The sequence below is a fragment of the Macaca nemestrina genome, chromosome 6 (assembly GCF_043159975.1).
Source record: "Macaca nemestrina isolate mMacNem1 chromosome 6, mMacNem.hap1, whole genome shotgun sequence".
Lineage (NCBI taxonomy): Eukaryota > Metazoa > Chordata > Mammalia > Primates > Cercopithecidae > Macaca > Macaca nemestrina.
Genome location: NC_092130.1, coordinates 76568944 through 76592801, shown reverse-complemented (window position 1 = coordinate 76592801; position 23858 = coordinate 76568944). Strand labels below are relative to the sequence as shown.

General features: G+C 36.4%; 1 long non-coding RNA gene across 1 annotated transcript in view; it reads right to left on the bottom strand.

The window, feature by feature from the left end:
• Positions 1 to 21746: 21746 nt before the first annotated feature.
• The window catches only part of LOC105471081 (uncharacterized), a 52015-nt gene continuing 49903 nt past the window's right edge, over positions 21747 to 23858 (bottom strand). The window contains exon 4 of the long non-coding RNA XR_980960.2: positions 21747 to 22020. This is a non-coding gene — a long non-coding RNA (uncharacterized lncRNA). The remainder of the gene's footprint in view (positions 22021 to 23858) is intronic.

Below are 23858 nucleotides of genomic sequence, written 5' to 3'. Positions count from 1 at the left end.
ATATGAGGAATTGAAATGTGGTCTTTTCTTCCTATAGTTGACATTTTGTGTGTCCTTAAAATATGTAAATAAGAGAAAATTGCTAAGAATATAGTTTTGTTATAGCTTAAACACTTCCTGCTGGCCAATCCGCTTTTATTTCACATAGGTTTTTATCTTCTGTAGTTTTCTCTACTCTGGTTGAGAAAACTGGAACTACACACAGTTTTGCTTCCAACAAGTGTTTTGACAGAAATTTTCAAAAGCTGTGTGTTTTTTGCGAAACACAGCTTCCACAAGTTGTTTCTGTCTGCCATCTTGTTCAAAACTGTATCCCCTCCCTGAAAGAAAAACTATTCTACCTTTAATCTTCTGAGTTTTAAATGATCAGTGCTTAGTTAATGACAGCTGTCAGGCATTACCAAGACCGCAGGGAACAAACTTGGTGAAATAGAAAGTAGAAAATTTTGAAATATAAAGGAAGTTCTAGAAAATGGTGTATAGTTAATAAGAAGTGTTCACCACAAAGTTATTGCTCTAATTTGCAGTTTTAGGTAATTTTCATCCCAAAAAACTAAATCAGATATAAATAGGATACCTCCATTTTTATTGTGTTAAGAATACTTACTAAATATGATCTCTCTTTTGCATAAATGTGTGTTTAACTTAACTTTCTTATTTCAGAGACAGAAAATTATATCATCTCATTTCAGCATAAGTTTTAGTCTGCTAAAGTAATTTTTGTCCTATGACAGAAATTAGGAAAACTTTAATGTCTATCTTATCAAAAGTAGGGCCTCACTACACAGTTTTTTTGTTTGTTTTTTTTTTTGTCTGAGCACTATTCATTTTCAAAATTAAGACAAAGTATAGGTATCTGGGTTAAACAACTACTGCTCAAGTTGAGATATTCTATAGCTGTTAGGCATTTAAAATAAAAATTAAATTGCACCTTGTTCAATGCTAGAATGTCACATGTTTATTGTTTTAAAGATCACACACATACATAGTATATAATTGTACGTAAATGTGTGTGTATGAGTGTGTGTGTTTGATGAGGAAGAAATGGCTGTTTAGTTCTTTGAATTAAATCAGATACATCAATGATATTTTGGGGAGATATTTTTGTGTAGTTTTTCAATATTCAATGGCTATATTTGAATTTTACATTTCAAAATAATTTTATGATAAATGAAGAACCAGTAAATTTCCATTTAGAGCAAATTGTATGTGAAACTTTCTTTTAGATGAAGCTTTGTTTTCATTTGCTTTAAGTATCACTTTTTAAAGCTATGGATTAATATTAGCAAATAAAAATCCAGAATTTGAATTGAACTACTATACTGAATTCAACACTTTGGGATCAAGAATAAAATACGGTTAACTACTAAATTGTACCTCACCTAATGTACAAATCTGTTACATGAGTATTTACTTTTTCATTTTAGAAAGCACTAAATCTCTTATTCTTTGAAATTTCTTACAAAAATGAGTATTATCTTTTACTCAAATAGTTGTAAGTAAAATAAACAGTTAGCTTGACCTTAACAACTTTAACTCCTGTGTTAACTTCATACATGCTTGAGAATTATAGGCACAGCTGAGTAAATTACAGGGAGAATAATTAGAAAAACAGAACAACAGGTGACAATTTGGTCCAGCTGCCAAAATCCTAGATTATTAATTTCTTATTTATCTATCCTTTTTCATTTTACAGTTTTTCTCTTGACATCAGATACTGTGCTCATTCCCTATTGCTCATTTTAATGAATACTTAAGCATATGAAATATTTGTTCATTTCAAGGGAATTCCCCCTGGTTTCAAAAAAGAATGCAGAAGCCATTTCAGAGCTTAATTAGGGAGATTTGGAACCTCTATGCCTGTTCAATCAATTTTATCACAAGTAAAAGCATTTTAACTATTCCCTTTGTCTATACAGTCATTTGCAACCCAGCAGAAAAATTCCATTCCCTCCACAGTAAGCTTAACCAAGCAGGACAGTCAGTTGGAGTGAGGTCACACTGGAAAATGTTTTTAAAAGGGTTTTCTAAACCCTTTAAAATTTTAAGTTAAGTTTTAATGAGCATTGCAGAAGAGTTAGATCCCCAGGGGGCAAATCAATTTTGAGTGTTGCACTGCCTGTTCCTTTTAGCCTCTGAAGTACCACCTTAGCTGACTTTTCAGTGGTTATGTTGAGCCAGATATTCAGGATGAAAGAATGCAAATATACAGCCTGTGAATTTCTCTCTCACCCAGGGGTCACCAAATCCTTCAGCCATTTTATTTTTTCAAGTGGTGAGAGGGATGGAATGGGTAGAACAAAGTGGTTGGCTATTTCAATACTAAGAGAGGTGTGAAGTTTAAAGTGGGCTATGGAAGGCTTGGGAAGCCTGGGATATGCTTAGTGAATTTTGTTTTTTCTCCCTTGGGCCTAGGTCAGTTCCTGGTGTATAGTAAGTTGAGGATTCAGCCTGGTACCCACTGTGGTTTAATGTGACAACCGAAATATGAAAGAAAGCTCCCTAGTGACATACAGTGAAGTCCGGAGCCCATGTTTACTTTTAATTTTCTCTCATATATATGCTGTTTAAGGGATTTTTAGACTCTTACAAGCTTGGAGATGTAGGATTCCTCACTACACAGGTTGCACAATTGCTTCTTCTTCACATATTTCCTCAAATAAACTGACACGAGGCATCCTACTAAAAGGGCATTATGCTCCAGAGTGTACTTCTCTGGGACTATTTACTACATTCTGCTATGTCCCAGCAGTAAGGAAATTATATATTAAAGATTAACTGAGCATATCATTTCCTCTCTCTAAGCTGCCATGAAGTAAGCCTGCAGACTGCTGCTCAGTGTTTTTGCAGTGTGTCCCTGTGAAAGAGAAGTTTTGAGGCTGGATGAGTATATGTCCTTCCTTCTGCCTATGAATAAATATTTAGCTTTTGATTCATGATAAATAATGTACAGTATTGAGCTTTTGTTCTAGAAGATATTTTATTACAATTTTTTACCTATTATCTTTTCAAATCATTACTTAAAGCTCATCTTCTCAAAAAGATCCACATGATAACCCTGTTTAAAAGTACCACACCCTGGCTGGGCGCGATGGCTCACATCTATAATCCCAGCACTTTGGGAGGCCAAGGCAGGCAGATCACAAGGTCAGCAGTTCGAGACCAGCCTGGCCAATATGGTGAAAACCCCATCTCTACTAAAAATACAAAACTTAGCCATGCGTGGTGGTAGGCACCTGTAGCACCAGCTACTTGGGAGGCTGAGGCAGGAGAATGGCAGGATCCCAGGAGGCAGAGCTTGCAGTGAGCCAAGATCACACCACTCCACTGCAGTCTGGGTGACAGTGGGAGACTCTGTCTCAAAAAAAAAAAAACAAAAACGTACCACACCCCACTCTTTTTCATCTGTGCTCAGTTTTCTCATGGCATTTCACCACCTGACACAATATATACTTTTCTTAGTAGTTCTGTCTTTCCCTATTGTAATGCATGCTGCATGTGGGTAGGGAGTTGTGTATTTTGATTACTTATGCATCCCAAGTACCTACAACAGTCTGGCACAGAGAGGGTGTCAAACAAATGTTACATTCTGTAAGTTTATTCAATAATTATTATTAATAAAAATATAGTTTTGGATACATTAATATGAAGTTAACTCATGTAATAATTGCATTCACTTTTATAGCTGAATTTTATAAATTTATTTAATATTTACACCAACCCTATGAATAGCTGATATGGTTTGGATGTTCGTTCCCTTCAAATCCCATGTTGACAGGTAATCCCCGATGTTGGAAGTGGGGTCTGGAAAGAGATGATTGGATCATGGGAGGTGAACCCTTCATGATTGGTTTAACACCATTCCCTTGGTGTTAAACGAATTCTCTCTCAGTTCACGTGAGATATGGTTGTTTAAAAGTCTGGGATCCACGCCTCCCTCATTCACTCCTCCTCCTCCCATGATTGGAAGCTTCCTGAAGCCTCACTAGAAACAGATGCTGGTACTATGCTTTGTGTACAGCCTGCAGAACCATGAGCCAATTAAACTTCTTTTCTTTATAAATTACCCAGCCTCGGGTATTTCTTTATAGCAATGAAAAATTGGAGAGGTACAGTGGCTATTATTCCCATTTTACTCATGAGGAAACAGAATTTATTCAAGGTCATGGAGCTTGTAAGAGGTCAAGAGGGAATTATTTATTTATTTATTTATTGAGATGGAATTTCCCTCTTGTCGCCCAGGCTGGAGTGCAACAGCGCAATCTCTGCTCGCTGCAACCTCCGCATCCCAGGTTCAAGTGATTCTCCTGCCTCAGCCTTCCTGGTAGCTGGAATTACAGGCACCCACCACCACACCCAGCTAATTGTTGTATTTTTGGTAGAGATGGGGTTTCATCATATTGGTTAGGCTGGTCTCGAACTCCTGACCTCAGATGATCCACCTGCCTTGGCCTCCCAAAGTACAGGGATTACAGGCATGAGCCATCGTGCCCAGCCTCAGGAGGGAGTTTATGTCCATTTCTATCTGACTCCCATGGGCATATTCTTTATACTGTCCATAGTGCTTTATTTATCTTTGAAAGGTCTAAGAGAATGCCTTGAAAAACACATGTAATCATATTAATGTGGTGAAACGTTGAATTCCAAATGGATTCGTGTTGATTAGAAACTTGCTTTTTTAAATCTGTATTTTCTTTGGGTATTTGAATTCATCTATAGTAAATAATATCCAACTTTGTATAGCTCAGTTATCCTAAAAAAAAGTGGAGTCTATTCACTGGCCAAAATTCAGGCTGAATTTACATCTCCTGGCTTCTTTGCATTTATTTGACAGACTTATATATAATCCTTAGACTTCTGGTAATAAGTGACACCAAAGATGACTGACATCTTATTTTCTTTCTTTTTGCTTTTATTTCTCTTCTTTTCTTTTTTCTTTTTTTTTTTTTTCAGACGGAGTTTCGCTCTTGTCACCCAAGCTGGAGTGCAATGATGTGATCTCAGCTCACTGCAACCTTTGACTCCCGGGTTCAAGTGATTCTCCCGCCTCAGCCTCCTGAGTAGCTGCAATTACAGGCACCCGCCACCACGCCTGGCTAATTTTTGTATTTTTAGTAGAGACGGAGTTTCACCGTGTTGGCCAGGCTGCTCTCAAACTCCTGACCTCAGATGATCCACCTGCCTCGGACTCACAATGTGCTGGGATTACAGGCGTGAGCCACCAAGCCTGACCTAGCATCTTATTTTCGTACTTAGCTATTTGGTAAATATTTTGTAGCTACTTTGTAAGAAGTTGCTTGAAAGTGTAAGGAGCATACACAACAATAATCATAACCAATTTAATGTAATTTTATCTGGGTGAATTGTCTTAAGTACCTTTAGAGTGACTGTATAATTTATTTTAGACTTTTTGATTGGATGCATCCCCTCATTTAGAAGCACAATAAAGAATACAAGCTATTTAAAGTTTCATCAGTAGTGGGGGGAAAAAGATTAAAATCATTTTTCTTAACATGAATTTTCCAAGACATCATTACGTTTGACAGAATAGGTTAGATTATGCGGAGGTAACAACCTGAAAAATCTAAGTGGTTTACAATAACAAAATGTATTTCTTCTTTGTGGTATGCATCCATTGCTGGTAAGCTACTGTTCAGCATATTCACTCCAGGACTTTGGCTGAGATCTGCCTCTATCTAGAACATTACCACTTGTTCCAAAGAGAGGAAAGAGATGTAGCGACTCACATGCTAGCTCTTACAGCTTCTGCTCAGCAGTGACATTTCATTGACACATCACTTGTCTGTCCCTGAGTTTAACAAGGCAAGGAGGGGCACCGTGAGTCACATACCACAACCAGATGACAATGGGGAGGGGGATGCATATTTTTCCAGGGAGATGAAATGAATAATTTTACACAGTAATAAGACTGACTTAAATTTTCTTTTCAAATTTGACTCACAGAATTTTTAAATTGTTTTTTATCTCACACTAATATGAGAGTATTTTCCCTCCATTTTTGCTGCATCTGAAACACAGCTAGGTAGATTATGTTGTGCTTATATAACTCTCTAAGATCATCAATGACTTCCGCTGACTTTCAACTTATGTAAAAAACAACATTCCCTTCTACATTTTCTTGAAGGTAACTCTATTTACCATTAGAAATAGTCTTTGTTCTGAAAATTCACTTGTTAGAATATCCCATCCAACACCTGCTCTCCCAGTTATTAAGTTCACCGCGCTTGTTTACACACACGTTTGTTGGCATACCTCTGCTAACCTGTATCAAGTATGCTTTCCAAACTATAGTGCATTTCACATAATAAGAACACAGCTGGCATAGTGGACTGACTCCATGTACTCTGAACATATGGCTTAGAAAAGGACACAGGAGTCCCGATCAGGAAACTTAATTCCAGTTAGAAGAGATGTATTGGGGTCCATAGTCCTGTGAAGAAAAATACTAATTTATAAATATCAGCTTCTTTAGGCACCTGTCTGCACAATTTGCTGAAGTTATTGAAGTTTTAAGTAAGAATAGCAGTGAAGGATTATACTTCAGTTTGAATATCAAAATCTATTTTGACTAAGGTCAGAACTACAAAGTAAAATGACATCTAAACCTCTTTCATGCACCTCTCACTACTGGTAATCTGAAGGTTGACTTCAGTATTCATTTGGGATTCCAAATTTCCAACAGGCTAGTACTGTTCCTCTTTGTCCCATGAGACATTTGGATAACTTTTGTCCTCATGCCAGAGATACTAAAACAGTAAGGATTACAGCCCTATTTCTCTTTATTGTGGTCTTCAAGAATGGGCAAGGGGTGGGAAGTAGATATGTGAGCAATGCCCTATGGGCCTTTCTTAGTCCCAGCAGAGTCAGATGTCCCCTTGCATTGGATCTTTCATCCCAGGCATTATCAGCTGCCTTAGGCTTTTGGATAACTTTCAGAAAAACAAAAACAAACAAACAAACAAACAAAACACAACTTTTTGCTAATGTGAGAGCTAGGTGTTGTAGTTCTGTCAGCTGTTTCCACCGACTTTCCCTTATCAGTCTTGAACTCCCAATAGCCTTAGGAGAAAGCAATTCTAAGAGACTACTGATCACTATCAATATGATTCTTTTGGAGAAGTAGCAAGCAATAATCTTGGGGGTGGACTCTTCCCCTCCCTCCTCAATCACATACTTTATTCAAAAGTTCTACAATCTAGAGTGTCTATTAGGACACTAGAATGCTGAACATTATTCTTTCATGCAGCAACTCCTTTAGGAAGCACTATTTGATCTCCTATGATTGCCTGGTAATGTTAGATTTTGAAACACAGCATGAGATCCTTGTATTCCTTCCACAGCCCATTAGCTTAAGGTGATTTCTAACACTGCATTAGTGTACATTGAATACGGAGTCAAGTTGTTCCCTCTATTCAGTGCCTTTCCTTAAAGGAAGTATAAGGGATTGTGCACAGAACTTGGTGGGTTTCAAGGAATGGCTCTGAGTTTTCTACAGCTTGAGAGGATCCAACACTGTGCTTCAGGGTTTTCCAGGTATCTATCCCTCCGGATCCATCATTCTCCACTTTGTTCAGTCATAGAGGTGTTGTTATTGTGAAATGCATCAATAGGTATACCTGCCGTCTGGCTTCTGGTTTGATCAAGTTAGGCGTGGGCAGGAGATTAGAGGGTGAAAGGAGAGTGAGGTAGTGGGCGTTCACTCCCACAGCTCCTACCTACTGCATTCCTTTACAGCAGCTGCCCCTTCAGTCCTAAAAGTGTAACGGATTCCCATGTCGCAAGCGCTGATATTCTGCACCATCTCTTACTGGTTTACCTTGACACTACCCATGTTTATAAATAGTCCCTTTGATACCTCTCATCAGTTACCCCTTTTGATGTAATATCTTTTTATTCTGCTATGAATTTGACTGATATAAAAGCAGTTTGAATTTAACAAATGGTTACAATTTTGAGTGGCTGATCCAAGCAATTATGCATCTCCACTGTATATGGCTTATTCTTGTGATGTTGTTTTCTACAACTTATGGGTGCAATTGCTGCTCTTTAATTGTAACTCACCAACTTTTATTTTACCACTGTGCTCTTCATTTCCTGATTTGAAACATTTTCCTTCCCTACCTAGTCTTCCAGCTTTGATAATATATGTTCCTAGATTAGAATACAGTGGTATGTAGATAGTAATCTTTTTATGCATTGAATATATGTAACTATTTTTAGGAGAGTTGAGAACAAAGAAGAGTGTGAGAAAAGTCAGTTAGTTCTACGATAGATTTTGTAACTCTGAGAAAGACTTTTAACATCTCTAGATTTTAATTTCTCCTTATGTTTAATGAGGGAAATGGACCAAATAAGTGTTTTGTCCCATGACTACAATTTATTATTTTATAAATCCTCATCTATATGCCAGGCACTCAGAGACTGCTTATGGTGTGTTAATCTAGAGTAACTTAGTGGAGAATGGTGCTAGAAGTGTCAATTTGCTCTTAAATGATCTTCCTCGATTCTAGTCATCCTTTGGAAGACTTATGGATGACGGTCTTTAGGTAGGGTGTGAAAGTCCTTGAAACTATGTTAAAAAACTATGTCCCTCCATCTTCTTCTGGGGCAACTGTCCACAGATTTCTAGATTCTCAAAGAACTAGTGACTCTCTTTCTCACAAAAGATTAAGGACCACTCTCTTCTGCCCTTTCCTCACCCCTACCCACAGAAGACATGGGGTGTTAGAGCTCCAGACTGCCAAATACATAATTTGAATATATTTAAATGCTTCCATAAATGCATTTATCATGCACCATGAGCCATTTTCTTTTCACAGGTTTTCAAATTTCTTTAGTATCTACTGATGGATTTTCAGATGAAAAGATCAACCCTCGACTCATAGAAATGAGAAAGAGGCTTTTTGTCTATGTGACTTACTTTATAGCTATAAACAGCAGGTACATTCAAGGACTCTGCTAGGATAAAGAGAAGAAACTGATTTCTCTCACAGAGAAAATCAGATTAGGAGACTTTATTTTAAAATGAAGTGTCTGCGTTCTGTTTCTCAGAGTGCTTTTCGTTCTCGGAAACACTGACTTATCTTACGGAATTCTCATTGAAGCTTCTGTCTTTATCACACTGCCCTATCAAGTCTTTGGTTTTTCTTGCATTGATTTTTTTTTCTCCTGTTTTCTCTTTACAAGAGGCATCAGGACACATCTACATGATAGCAAATGAAATAACACATCAGTGTTTTCATACAGGCTCAAATTCTAGAGGAGGTAGAAAATTGCTTTGACTATGGGTGATGTTTGTGTTTCCAAAATATTCCTCTCTCTCTTCTATATATGTTACCATCCTCAATATTTGTGCAAAACAGATTAGCTGGTTTAATCAATGATTGTGTTTCTGTCTCTCTAATTGCCTATCTACCTATCTTTCATTTTATCAACATACATATATAGAATTTTGAAGCAGTTTTAAGTACCTCACAAGAATTAACCCATACTTAGCAAAATCCTCCAAACCAGCGATTCTCAAAGTTTTTAGTCTCAGAATTCTTTTATACTTATGAAACTACTGAAGAAACAAACAGCTTCTGTTTATGTAGGGTTTTTTTGTTATTTGTGTTTCACATTAGAAAATAAAATTAAGACAATTTAAACTATTTATTTACTAATTTTTAACAACCATAATGATGAATCCATTACGTGCTAACCTAAATAACATTTTAAATAAAAATAAAATATTTCCAACATAAAAGCAATGTCATGAAAAGAGTTATACTGTTTAATATTTTTCAGATATTTGTAATGCTTGGTTTAATAGAAAACAACTACACTTCCCTATCTTCCTTTGCATTCAATCTGTTGTAATTTTGAAGTTTTCAGAAAGCATATGAAGAATTCCAGCTTCATTTAGATATCTAGTTGGAAAATGAAGGATAATTTCAATAAACTAAAGGTTATTTCCAACGTTGAGTCTGAAATCATGTCAATACATTTTTCATAGTCTGTTGCATTTGAATCCATTGGAACATTTTGCACATTGAATGAATATTTTTACCCATGTACAATTTTGGAACATCATGCATTACTTGGAAAATGTAGGTTTACTGAGATATGAATGTCTTGGCAGGGTTTGCACATGTCATTATACAACACAAAATATGAAGATATAATAAAATTAATACTTTTACTATTTAGTGATTCACCAATAACCTCCTTAAAGGAAAATGGCTTTTTTTTTTTTTTTTTAAACTGCAAATGGATTATAAGAGAAATACAATGATAATACATTTTAGGGTTACTACCATGGTTTGTGAGAATCAACACAGGGAAAAGGGCAAATAATGTCTAAACATTATTATGGAAGCAGTTTTGACTTCACAAAGCTCCTGAAAATACCTCTGGGATCCCCACATGTCCACAGGGCACACTGTGATAAGCACTGCTCAAAATAGTCCTTTCAGTAGGTTGGCATCCTTATCCTCGTTTTATAGATGGGGAAACTGATGAAGAGAGTTTATGTGGCTTTCTCTAGGGTACCCAGAGAGTAAATGAAGGAAGAGGTATTCATTTACCAAATGCATCCCCTTAAGCCCCATTTTGATAAATAAATAACATTTTTTCAGTCCTCACCTCACTTGACCTATGTCAGTTCTCATTACTGCTGTTTCCTTTCTCAGCTACTCTCTTACCTTTGCTTCCAAAGCATCATTCTCTGCTAGTTTTCCTGTACCTCATAAGTAACTCTTTTTTAGTCTTTTGCAGTAGCATTCTCCTATACTCATCCATTCTAAAAGCTGGAATACCTGAAGGCTTCATTATTTTTTCTCTTCTCTTCTTCTATTTGAACTCTCTCCAGGCAGTATCTATGAGCATGGCTTCAATTACCATTGATATGCAAATAACTTACAGATTTCTATCTCTTGCTCTGAATTTCTCATCTGCAAAATACTTTATTTTTAACTCATTTTACATGATTTCTTCTCGCAAAGGCATCCTAAACTCTAAAATTGGAATGGGCATCCTTCTTCTATGCCTAACCCTAGCCTGAAGCTGGTTCTTTTAGGTTTCTTATTTAATAAATGTGATTACTATCTACCCAGTTATGAGACAGAATCTCAGGAGTTACTCTGTTACTTTTTTCTCCCTCAACACCATTCCTCACTGCCTTAAATGCCCTCATCCTAGAACAAACGGCTGTCATATATATATATATTTTTTACCTCCTATCCATTCTTCAAGTGCAGCCAGAGTATCATGCAAGTTCAAACCTGATTTATTTCTGCTAAATTTTTTTAGGGACACTCCTTTGCCTTTAAGATAAAAGCTGAAACTTCAAGGTGGTCTATAATGAGGGCAACTATAGGTACCTGAGTTACTTGGTACCTTCCCCAGCTGTGCCTGTTGTTATTAGTAAGAACCTGTTTCATTTTCAAATGTGCCTTGGTTTGTATGATGAACCTACATGGCCACACTATGCGAATAATCTGATCTCTGACGTCATCATGTACAAAGGTCTCCCCTACTCTACACTTCCACAGAAATGTTTTTTTCCAAGTCCATGAGTTACACGCATTTTTATTTATTTGCCTCTTAATTTTTCAGATTTCAGCTCAGTCTTCCCATTTTAGGATAGGCTTCCACATTCTCCCTGTTTCAGTCCCATAGCTTCATAGAAACTCTCTTTCACAGCTGTTGTCTCATTTGTAGTGGGGGGATTGTGATAAATTTCCATATCCCATCTTAGACTAGAAGCTTTCTGAGGGCAATGAGTGTGTCTTTTTAAGCTCACTGTTGTATCCTCCAGTGTCTTTCAATACTCAGACAGAGTGAGTATTCAGTGATTGTTTGAAGGAATAAATTCACAATGCTTGAGATATTGTTAGTAATTCATATTTTTCCAACCTTTGTGGAAAAAGTTAATTTTTAGTTATTTTGAACGTTCTTTTAAAGTGCAAATGTAAATAGCTTTAAGGAATGTTAAGATCTCCTTTTTCTGAGGTGGTTCATCAGATAATTCCTTCTCTCTATAGGAAGAGATCGGGGATAAAACTGGACTGAGAATAAAGGAAAGAATAGGGTAGTGGTAGGAGTTAAAGTGTGTGTGTTTGTGTGTGTGTGTGTGTGTGTGGGTGTGTATGTGTATGTGGCAGAAGGGAGGAGATTTTCTTTCTCTATTTAACTCCTGCCTTGTAGTTCTGTGGAGTAAAGTGTCAAGTAAAATGTGGACACCTGCACTGGAGAAAAATATTTTGATATAGGCAAGCCAACGGGACTTGTTTTTCTATTTTTCCCTGGTGAGGGGTTCTAGTGTTGGCTCACCAGTCTCTCTAGCACCTACAACAATTGCTGTCCCTCTCTGCAGAAGAGGCAAGGGAGAATAGTGCAGGATATGGCAGGTATAGAGGTAGTCTGAGAGGTCACTGTAGCTTTGTTTAATGAGCATATGAAAGACACAGCCTCTGCCCCTAAGTCTTCAGGATTTTCCAGAAGTTCCATATTGATATAATACTCTGAGTCACAGGTAATCTAACAATGACCTCTGCTATAAATACCTTGAAGAAAGCTTTCTTAAAAGGGGTCATTCTAGGATGATGCTCAATTTGATAAATGTTCTCACATATGTTAGCCTATTGTTTGTCAGGGGATCTGAAAGTATAAACTTTGGTTCTAGTGGCAGGGACGTCGTTTAGCTAAAATTATGAAAACACCAAGTGACCTTTGATCTACTTAGAGAGCAGGAGATACTTCATATTACTTTGCTGACCCAGGAAGTGGCAAATGACTACTATAATTACATGATTCAAAGCTCCTCCTCAGCCTCTGCTTTCACCTTGAAGGCAGATGATGTAATAACCACATGTCAAAGCATCTGAGAATATATCGAAGGCCTATGGTATGTAATTTATTTAGTCCCAAGACAAGACTTGTAATCTATTCCCTTGAAAGATACCAGACACATTTGAAACACAGTATTGTGTTGTTCATTTTCTGTGACTTAATGGTAGTTTTGTTGAGCAGTTTGAAAAATCTTTCCAATGACGAATATTCAGTCATTAATACAATAACTGACAATGTTAGACCATTTTATAAAATAAATAAAAAATAAAACTTATTCATATCAGTCACCAAAATTTTCTTTCTTCATGGTTTTCTTCAACTTTACTTTTATGATTGTTTTACTCTAACTTTGCATATTTAATTTAGTCATCAGTGTCAATATCTAGAGAAGGAAAACTTTCATTTCTGTAGTCTCGTTGTTAAGTGTAGCAATGAGGATTATTCCTTCAAATCTACAAAACTAGTCAAATCAATTTCAATTGACAGATTGCATCATAAATTCATTAACTTACTATGTACTTTTGAGAAAAATTTTAAACTTTGCTTTACTTTATAGCTTTTGTTTCATAACCCAAGTTGTTAAAGGAAATCTACTATTAGGATAAAGGATCATAAATACATAAAATAATGTTGTAAACGTAATAACTCAAAGCTTGATTGTTTTGAAACTTGTGACTCGAATTTTATAAACGTAATATTTCTTTACTCACAATGTAAATTAAATGCCATCTAAGAACATTTTCCACAGTGAGTGATTCTCATCTTGAAGTTTAAATTATACATATACATGTTAGCTCATATACTTTAAAATAGATGCTCTATTAACTTTTTTTTTTTTTTTTTGAGACAGAGTCTCGCTCTTTGCCCAGGCTGGAGTGCAGTGGCACAATCTCGGCTCATTGCAACCTCTGCCTCCCGGGTTCAAGCAACTCTCTTGCTTCACCCTCCTGAGTAGCTGAGACTACAGGCACCCACCACCATGCCCAGCTAATTTATGTATTTTTAGTAGAGACGGGTTTTCACCATGTTGGCCGGGCTGGTCTTGAACTCCCGACCTCAGGTGATCCACCTGCCTTGGCCTCCCAAAGTGCTGGGATTACAGACAAGAACCAGTGTGCCCGGCCACAAATTCCATTTTGTAGGTAAGATTTGATTAAGTGGTTTTAGAGGTTTCAGTTTAAATGATTTTCTTGTATGCTGTCATTAGAAAAGGAAGAGAATGAAGAAAGTGCACAATAAATAGGTGTTGAATGAAGTAATGAACCTTTAGGATAATTGTTCTCCATTAAGTCTATGTTGAAGAAAAATAAAATAAAATGGAGTTTGTATCCTTACCACAGTACATTCTCATTGGTTTTGGGATAGTAGAATCTTAATTTTCAGAGTTATGGAGTTGAAAGGCTACCACCACAAAATGTGCATGATGACATTTACACAGCCTCAGTGACACGACACTTTCAAATGAGAGCTCCAAGTCTCTTGACTGAGGCCCACCTGCAAGTCATTATAGACCATAATATGGTTCTCAGAGCCTGACCATATTATTTATAGAGCTTGACCTGACTGTCAGGAAATAATGACAGCATTTTATACTTCTGCTGTGCCCTACTTCTCCGTGTTCCTTACCAACATGAATAAATTCTTATATCACTTCTGTGCGGTACTGGATAAATATTATGACATCAAGTTTTACAGATGGGGAAGTAGAAAATGAAGCACAGATGTTCAATAATTTTCTCCAATTTCCAGTCACTATGTAGGACTTTTCCATAAGCCATTTAAATAATATCAAGGATAAAGACCAATGTATAGGGAAGTAGAAATGGGTGGAGGGGAGTGGGGCACATTTGAATCAATTGAATATGGACAAGCCACTGTGGGAGTAGTTAAGCTAGAAGGTGATTGAAAAAAAGGTGGGGGGATTAAGTTACTGTGATTTATTTGTACCTTCTTCCCTACTAATTGCCAAAAATGATTTGAAATTGGAGAATTTAGTATATCTGTTATCTCCTTCGGTATTCCTCCCGGAAAAAGGAATGATAACAGATTCTAGTAATAAAATTGTGTAGATTCCTAATGAGGGATTATTGCTCAGTTGGACTGATTATACTCTCTGGGAATGAGTTTGAGGATGGACTAAAAACGAGTTGGTTGGGAATTCCTATTTTTTGACATATTTAGCTCTAGAATTATCTTCCTAATTTTTTTCTCTCCCTTAATCTTTATCAACATCTGCTCATAACTGGTCACTTAATCACTCACCAAACAATATATATTTAGAGAGAATGTATTCATATACATATATTATATATATTCTAATGTGTCTCTCTCTGTATATATTTTGTATCTATACACATTGTACAATGTATTATATACAGGTGGCTCTCCATATCCATGGGCTCTGTATCCATAGGTGCAGAATTCTTGAATACAGAGGATTGACTGGGAGATCTGACATCTGCAGATTTTGTTATCTGTGAAAGGTTATGCAACCAATCTCTGGTGGATGTGAGAGGTGATTGTACTTAAGGTGAAAGTCAATGGAGAGGCCCCATATTGGAATATGGCCAAATCAAGGTGACCCTGCAAAGAGGAAGTTTGGAGAATAAAAACCCTTTCCATGACTAAACTGTACTGGAAGCCAGAAAGTCAACTGCTGTGATCACACAGATGAGACTTCTGGCTTGGAAACAGGAAAAATGTGAACAGCAAATTGGGAGGGACAAATAAAAAATATCTAACTTTTCCTTCCTACCAAAAATTTGAATTATGCCCTGATCTATTCTCATCCTGAACTGAGCTCTCTTTATTCCAATTGTTTTCAATGAAATTCTGACTTTGTTTCAGATGCCAACAGAGGTTATCAATATGAAATGGATATAAATTGATTACAAATAATATTCAAATAAAAAATACTTTTGATACCTGCTGAAAAATGTAGTGACTGACATATATCTTAAATATGCATATCCTTTAATTTGGCCTTTTTATTAATAATGTGGTAAGCTAAAGGCTAAAGGTGGTCCAGTCTATGAATCAGGAGTAACATATGCATGAGTTTTTCTTATGTCTGCATATACACTTAAAAGTTTTTTTTTTTTAGATATAACTTTAAATCTCATAAAAAGTATTGTTACACAATTTGGAACTGAATTTTTTCTTGTGTAAAAATGAAAAAGTAGTGAAACTAGGCAAAAACAGAATGTAGTAAAAGATACTCTCACCTTGCCATCAATATGGAAACATGTAATTTAAAATAGTCAGTTTCCGGAAACATCAAGAGAAGATACATATTAGTATGTTAATTATTCTCATTCTCCATAGCAGGCACTATGTTTTATTCATCCTTATACTCCTGAAAGCCAAGCTGGCCAGTACAAGGTTTATAGAAAATGTCTTATTAATATGTTTGCTTTATTGTACAACTTTCTGTCTTATTTATATAAAATGTATATATAGAGAAGTGATTTTTTCCTATTAGTCATAAATATTCATTTCACGTGTAGATGATGTGCAATGCAGATGTAGATCCACATTTGACCAAACTTGTTCATCACAGAGTTATCACAATCTCTGGGTCTAATCTAAGAAATATACTGTTCTCTTATACTAAGTCAAAACTCTATGACCTGCTCCTCTACCTATTTTCACCATTCTTATCTTCTCCTATTTAGAGCTTCAACAATGGCCTCCTCTGCTAAAAATGCTCTCTGATTAGTCATTCACTGCTTCCTGACCTATGAAGACATCTTCTAGGAATACTCAAGATCTTTTGCTACGTGGCTTCAATTAATTTTAAGATTAATTCCTCATTACCTTCTCACACAAAGTCACCACTAGCAGCTGTACGAATTTTAAAAAGGCCAAAAGATGTATCTGCCAATTCTAGGAACATATAAACCTGAAGGCACAAATCTGGGCTGGAGCACGTGGTTGCCCTTGTGAGAAGAAAAAGCCTCCTTCCTCTGAATGGACACACCCTGCACACCAGGGCACAAGGTTTGTGGAGAAGAGCACAGCTGAACATCATAAAGTGCAGAACCACACACCTGGCATCCTTGTCCCTACACAATGTATGTTGCTGTTAAAGTACAATTTATTACTCTCCAAAACACACTCACAATTCCCTTCTTGGGTGCCCTGATGCGTGTTACTGCTCCTCATTTATGTATTTGGATGCTTTCTTATATTTTGCCTCAACCTCTACCTCATTCAGTTAGGCAGTCAAACTATAGTTCACATACACCTATGTAGCAGGTCTTATGACCAGAGCTGGGGATGCAGAGAAAATGCAGATTTCTTATTCGTGACATAGCTTCTCATCCCCACAGATCAATATGATAATTCCTTTCCCTAACCACCCCACTTCCCAATGCACATAGTACTTTATCTGTACTTTCCTTTGGGAATTTGCATTTCCTACTCTTTCTAGTACTGTTTTGGCAAACATATGTTTTCTTTGCCATTAAACTTAATGGCATGGACTTAAAAATCTTGATATCTAGAACAGTGCCTAGCCCTGTAACTTGAGGATATAAATTAAACTTAATTGAATTATTCATTACCTTCCTTGTAACTTTAACTGTCACATTATGACTGTAACTCAATCCGTGTATTATATGTCAGCAAAGTTGAGCGCCTTTTCCGTGCAGTTACACTTTGAGTTACTTAAGCTTCTTTTATTAACATATGCAGCCAGACTCTAGCAAAACTCACTACATCCTTTTGCTAGAGTTCTCAACCAGCATTTAGTGGCATCTTTCAGATATGTAGCACTTGCACAGCTGGAGAAAAGATGGTAGAATTATATGTCTTTTCCGTTTTCTTCTTCTTGGCAGCTCTTTACCTAATGATGTAGACTATATTTTATACACTATAACTTTCTTATTCTGCTAAATTCCTCATCAACACATGACCTCAATAGGTATTGCCGTCAACATCTTCAATTTCTTCTTTCTATTTATCTTGACAAATCCCTGGGTGCAGTATTAATTTTATCTACCTTAGCATGGAGGTGATTATTTTAGCTCATTTTCATGCTCTTTCTAGAGTTGCCCCTTAGTGTTTGCAAGAAGTTGGTTCTAGAACCACTACTCCCCGCTGCCTCACTGCAGATACCGAAACTTTCAGTTCCTTATATAAAGTGGTATTTGCTTATAATCTACACACATCCTCCTTTAAGTCTTCTCTAGATTATTTAAATTACCCATTATGATGTAAATGCTCTGTAAGTAGTTATACTCTACTATATATATATATATATATTTTTTTTTTTATTGTGGCATTGTTATTTTTATTGGGTTTTTAAAAATATTTTCTGGCCGGGTGTGGTGGCTCACACCTGTAATCCCAGCACTTTGGGAGGACCACTAGGTCAGGAGAGCTAGACCATCCTGACTAACAAGATGAAACCCTGTTTCTACTAAAAATACAAAAAATAAGCCTGGCATGGTGGCATGCACCTCTAGTCCTAGCTACTCAGGAGGCTGAGGCAGGAGAATCGCTTGAACCTGGGAGGCAGAGGTTGCAGTGAGCCAAGATTGCACCACTGCACTCCAGCCTGGGCAAAAAGAATGAGACTCCATCTCAAAGAAAAAAAAAATATTATTATTTTTTTCTTTATCCATAGTTGGTTGAAACTGCAGATGAGGAACATGCAGATACAGAGAGCTGACTATATTCTGGTCATCATTTCTTCTTTTTGTTCCTTTGGACCTACCAAGGGTGATTACAATTCGGCCTTTACTAGGCCTGGGTTATCTCAGTCTCTTTGTAGTGTGATGCAACTTTTATAAATAATCTCTTTTTTAAACCCTCTTCAAACTGTCATAATGTAAGAATGACATTTGTTTTCTGGAGGGGAGACTTCATGATTAAAAAGACAAAAACAGAATTGAAGTTTGTAACTATATGTGCAGTCTTAAGTGGAAACGACATACAGATACTGCCTAGAAGGCAATTATTCAGACATTAAGTTTAAGATCACTCAGCCAGACTGAAGAACAAACCTGTGGAGAACAGACATTACTAATTAGAAAAAATAGCGGGTCTAAAATTCTATGAAAGCACCAGAATATAAGAATGAAAAAATTATGTCAAAGCATGCAGCAAAACAGACATGAGACTTGAGTGAGAAGTAGGGTCTTGGCGTTAAAGGTGATTACATACTGTTCCATTTATACTAGGAACTGAAGAGATAGGGACAAGACATGTATCTGTAACTGGTTGAGCTGCTGGTTGGAAGCACATAATTAAAATAATGGGGTACAGCACTAATTTTCTTTTATTAACATATTAAAGCAATTAATTTATTCATCCTCTGAAAAGTATGCATTTTAGGGCCATATATGTATATACTGATCCTCCTCAAATGTCTTCCAGTTCTTCTACCAAGTCTGAACCCCCACTATTACATAGTGATCTGAGGATTAGACAATCAAGTTATAGGAAATTAGATTTAGAATTATTCAAGTGTTGTGACAGGCATAATGATTACCCCAAAAGTTGTCCACGCCCTTATGCCCAGAGCCTGCGAATATGTTACTTATCTGGCAAAAGTGTTTTGCAGATGTAATTTAAAGTTAGGACCTTGAGACTAGAAGATTATCCTATATTATTCACTGGGCCCATCTAGTCACATGAGTCTTTAAGTGCAGACAACCTTTTCTGGCTATGGTCAGAGAAAGAGATATGATAATGGAAGAAAGAAAGGGTCAGAGACATGTGACATTCTTGGCTTTGACAATGGAAGAATGTGGGTGGCATCTAAATGCTGGAAAAGGCTAGAAAACAAAATTTTCCCTAGAGCCCACAACAAAAAAAGTTGCAATCCTGCCAAAACCTTTATTTCAGCATGATAAGACCCCATGCTGGACTTGTGATTTATGTAAACATAAGATAATAAATGTGTGTTGCTTTAAGCTAATAAGTTTGTGGAAATTTTTGTTACAGCATTAATAGAAAACGAATACCAATATCAGTTTATAGACTACAGAACTTGGGATACTTTGGATAAGGAAATAAAATATAACAGAAAATCCCACCTGTCTTGGAAGACTTGATAAGGTCAAATGCCTATAAGGAAAGATCCTATAAGGGTGAAAAAAAATGATAAGGAAAAACAAGTCAGTAGGTCAACTGAGTTTGGCCAGTGACCTATATAAAAAGTCAGCAATTTATGAGTAGAAAATTTGGTATTATTTAGAAACTCAAGACTATCCACTTTTTTTTTTTTTTTTTTTGAGATGGAGTCTCGCTTTGTTGCCACGTTGGAGTGCAGTGGTGTGATCTTGTATCACTGTACCCTTTGCCTCCTGAATTCAAGCGATTCTCCTGCCTCGGCCTCCTGAGTAGCTGGGACTACAGGTGCCCGCCACCACACACAGCTAATTTTTGTATTTTTAGTGGAGACGGGGTTTCACCATGTTGGCCAGACGGTCTCGATCTCTGGACCTCATGATCCGCCTGCCTCGGCCTCCCAAAGTGTTGGGATTACAGGCGTGAGCCACTCTGCCCGGCCTATCCGCTTTTTTGTTTTGTTTTGTTTTTTTGACAGATGAGAGATGACAGTGATGGAGATAGCTCACTTCTGTGTGCTCTTAACTGTTGCATAGTACACTTGTTTACTTTTTTTTTTTTTTGCCATTGGCAGAAACTGAAGAAGCCCATTCAGTATACAGACCTGAGGGCAGCACTGGCAATGATTACAGGAATACTGGATTTTGATCACAACATGTTAATAATATCTGCAAAATTAAAATAATTTAAATGTTGAGAAATAATGTTTTCTCCATTTCAGAAAGATAAATAAAACTGGATATGTTGTGAGAATGATAAATCTGGATGTGCTGTGGGAATGATTTTCAGATAATGACCCGTAAATCCTCTCTAGCCAATACATTTAAGGAGATACTTTAGAGTTGGAGAGTATGATTCTTCCCTTATTTAGGGCTAGAGAAGAAAAAGCTCTTCACATTTGAAAGGAAAGATATGTTAAGGTATACAATGAATTGTATCTTTCCTTTGAAGTGTGAAAGTCAAGATATACAATTAGTCAAGGTATACAATTCATTTCAAAAGCAGTTATACCATAATAAAACAAGATTGAAACATTTTCTAAAAGCCTTCAATATTTAAAAAAAAAAAAGATGTTTTAGATTTTACGATGAGTATGCATTTAAAAAAACAGAAGTCAGCTGGTTAATTCAATGAATGTAGATTTTTCTCACATTGTCGTGTTTCAATACAATTCACAGCTGTATAAATAATGCCATTCACAAATAGAACTCAAGCAAATTCTATTCTGTTTCTATTAATGTGAAACGTGCTAAAATTTTCCACTTTTGTTTGCCTAAAGAACATGTATGTCTTGGCACACAAAAGCTCTCTTGTGTTTCTATAATTGTAAAAAAAAAAAAAAAAAAAAACGTTAACCACCACCTCAAAATCCTACGAGCACCAAGCAATCATCTTTCCAAAGAGGTCTATATTTTCAGACATGACGTATGTTACTGATTGTGGAACAAAATCCACTGTATAATTTCTGCGGTTGTCTAAAACTGACAAAGCAGCTGAGAGAAAAAAAAACTGGTTGCAGTTTCCCCAGATTTTCTTTCATCTAGCTCGGAGAAATTCTTTTTCAGAGTATACACAACACAATCCAAAAAGAGGGGCTTTTTTGAATGAAACATGTTTTGTCTTAAGCAAGTTCTAAAGTGATCCAAATGTGAAGCTTTAGAATCTGATGATACCTACTCCATGGAGGCCTGACAGTAAGTCATGTAATACATCGATGATTTTATGGGTTTCTCTGTTAGTAACTCCAGATGGTGTGTCTGTGCTCTGGCTGTGCACTCTAAGTAAATCATCTCACTCATAATCAACAGATATCCAGAAGCACTTTAATAGGAAACACTTGTTTTTACCAGTTATTTGTAACTTTTAATACAATCTCATTTAAGAACATGGAGTCCCTTGTTTTTCATAATACTGAGCTCTTTTTCTGGAGAGCAGGTTTTGGATGGATATGTGCTTTCTGAATCAATGGTGTTTTCTGAGAAGTTGTGTGTCCCATATATTTGTGGTTCAGTCTTCAGAAATGCTGCTATAGCATCTTCTGCACCTCTCAACACCACCTTCTTGCCAGCTCTTATTCTGGGCTAAAAAGGACTTCAAAAGAAAAGCGTGTTTGCCACAGTTGACAAATGATTGCTGTTAATGCCAGGGTCTTAGTATCAGCTCTTCAAACCACCATCATTAATCTTAATTAGAAAACTAAATCAAATGTTTTTTACCATTTGCAATTAATATGAGACCTAATTTGAATTCAGATTCCAAACAGAACTCACTGTCTGCCTGTGTTGGAAAGTGTGTTTTATACCTGCCGGTACCAATATTGTTTTAGTAACCGAGGAAAGAACAGAGCATTGACTGACATCAGAATAATCTGTGTCGACCATAAGCATTAATCTTATTTAGAAAGTCAAGCTGAACTTTGTCAAACAAGAAACGTTTACGAAAAAAAAAAAGTTTACTTCAAGGCTATACAGAAGTATCAAAACACAGAGGTTCATCTTAGAATTTCTTCCACTGAGGCAGCAGATATGGCCATTCATAACAAAGACCTTGTCTTTTGTTCTTTCTGATATTATTCCACATTGAGATAAACATGTGACAGGTAAGCTCTTCACAAGAAAACTGGGAGATCTACTCACGCTACCCTGCATGGAAATGATTTTTTAAAACTATATAAAACAGCAAGTTGAAAGTAATATTTATAAATAAAAATCTCTACATATTTAGAGATATTTAGAGATTATTTAGAGATATTACCTCCAACTTTGCAAGCATTTCAAGTAACTTTGAATTTTAATTGAATTTCACTGAGTTACTAAATCCAGAAGTAACTCTAAGGAGATATTGACCAAAACTAGACGTAGTCTGGCTGTGTCGCCCAGGCTGGAGTGCAGTGGCATGATCTTGGCTCACTGCAACCTCCGCCTCCTGAGTTCAAGCAGTTCTCTGCCTCAGCCTCCAGAGTAGCTGGGATTACAGGCGTCCACCGCCACGACCGGCTAATGTTTTTTGTGTTTTTATTAGAGACAGGGTTTCGCCATCTTGGCCAGGCTGGTCTTGAACTCCTGACCTCGTGATCCACCCGCCTTGGCCTCCCAAAGTGCTGGGATTATAGGCACGAGCCACCGCGCCCGGCCTCCTCTTTTCTTTTCTAAAGGTCTGCAAATGAAGGCTGTGAGTTTGAGGACTTCTCTGTAGTATAATGGTTGGCAGAAAGTCAAGCTTTGGTGCTTGTATCCTAAATACAAATTTTCTGGTATTAAGAATATTTTATTTTTAAAACTTTTACCAAGTGCTATAGTAAACTGATATCATATCCATGTAAATAAACATATATAAACATATAAATATAAATAAATGATTCTATTGTTTTAGAAATATAACAATTTTACTCTTATATAAATATATTTAAACATATAAACATGTTTATTTACACAGATAAAAATAACAGTTTACTCTCTATATAGTTTATACATATAAAAATTATAAACTGATATGTATTAGTTTGCTATATATTAGTATTTACACGTGTATAAATATTGGTTTATCACAGCACTTGTGTGTGTGTATATACACATCTGTCTACTTGTTCACTTGTCTTTATACATTTTTCAATTGTGGAAACAGAAGGATAAGAGAAAGTATATAGTAGCAGGCAAATAAAGGCTAAAATTCTTAGTATTTTTAGTATTTAAGTTTTAATAAATTAGTAACTAACCTGCCTTTCAGCTTTAACACCCTCCTGTGAACAAAGCTAAAATCTGTATTTGAGTGTTTGACCTAGTTGTATTTGGCTGGGGTAGAGGGGTGTGATTGCTAAGCATTGCCCTAAAAGGCTTATAAATTTCTGATGCTAGTCTCATATTGTGCCTATTTAACCACACTTTTTGTGTCTTGACCTTAACAAATAAAGAATACAAGGTATTAATATG